Source organism: Fukomys damarensis, unplaced genomic scaffold (assembly GCF_012274545.1).
Source record: "Fukomys damarensis isolate Sample0158 unplaced genomic scaffold, DMR_v1.0_HiC HiC_scaffold_23, whole genome shotgun sequence".
NCBI lineage: Eukaryota > Metazoa > Chordata > Mammalia > Rodentia > Bathyergidae > Fukomys > Fukomys damarensis.
Window position 1 is genome coordinate 15,173,827 of NW_022900935.1, and position 790 is coordinate 15,174,616.

Sequence of the window (790 nt, forward strand, 5' to 3'; positions counted from 1 at the left end):
CGCCGCGCTCAGCCTCTTACCGCGGGCCGCTAGCGGGCCGGGGACGGTTCCCGGTTCTTGGCAGGGGCCAGACCCACTTCCGAAGCCGCTCCTTTGCGCCCTAAAACAAGTAGCCCCAATGTGAGAGAAACAAAAGGTATTTGCTGACGTGGGCGTTGGACAGAAACGCCCGAGGGCTGGGGACACAATTAAAGGGGCAACGCACAGATTTCAGGCACCAACCAGCAGCATCGCCCACTCCCCCTGCCCTTACCTACACCCCGCTGCACCCTCCAGAGGCGCGGGCGCCCGGCTTCCCTAGCTGAGGGCTGCGGAGCCTTATTTTAGTCAGGAGCTTAAATTTAAAGATGTACTTTACGTTGGGAAAGGCGCCTCCGGAGGGCAGAAGGGCTGGATTTCTAGGATGTGGGGAATTTGGGTTAGGAAAGAGGGAGGGACTTAGGCGTGCCCACAATTACTGTGTAAGTACATGTGACATTATTGTACTTAACTTTAGCAACGTCAAATAGACGCTTCCACAGAATTTTCCCTTTGATTGAAGCACTTATTATTTTAAACCTTTGCAGGTCACAGGCATTTCATTGAAGAGGAAAACCCAGATAGGCTGAGATAAGAGAACATAACCTTTAGTTAGTATAAAATTAGTGAAAGCAGATTTTGTGTTTCCAAATAGAAAAGTTAATTGTACATCAAGCTTCGCGTCTGACATGCCGTGTCTCTTATAGCTAGAATACAAACATCAGGTTACACATTTGCTAAAATAGTAAACCACTGAGTTCTCGTTGTGATA

The 790-nt window shown here is 49.0% G+C and overlaps 1 protein-coding gene across 10 annotated transcripts in view; it reads right to left on the minus strand.

Annotated features, from left to right (window-relative positions):
• Zbtb8a (zinc finger and BTB domain containing 8A) overlaps positions 1–404 on the minus strand; it is a 50,186-nt gene extending 49,782 nt beyond the window's left edge. For 9 of the 10 annotated variants that reach the window (XR_779673.2, XR_779674.3, XR_002025256.2 and 6 more), the window contains exons 1-2: positions 254–404; positions 21–100 (exon numbers count right to left, since the gene is read on the minus strand). The gene's annotated coding sequence lies outside the window, so the exon portion shown is untranslated. Of the gene's footprint in view, positions 1–20; positions 213–253 lie in introns of those variants that run through there. The other variant, XM_033767512.1, reaches the window with a different exon arrangement.
• Positions 405–790: the final 386 nt, after the last annotated feature.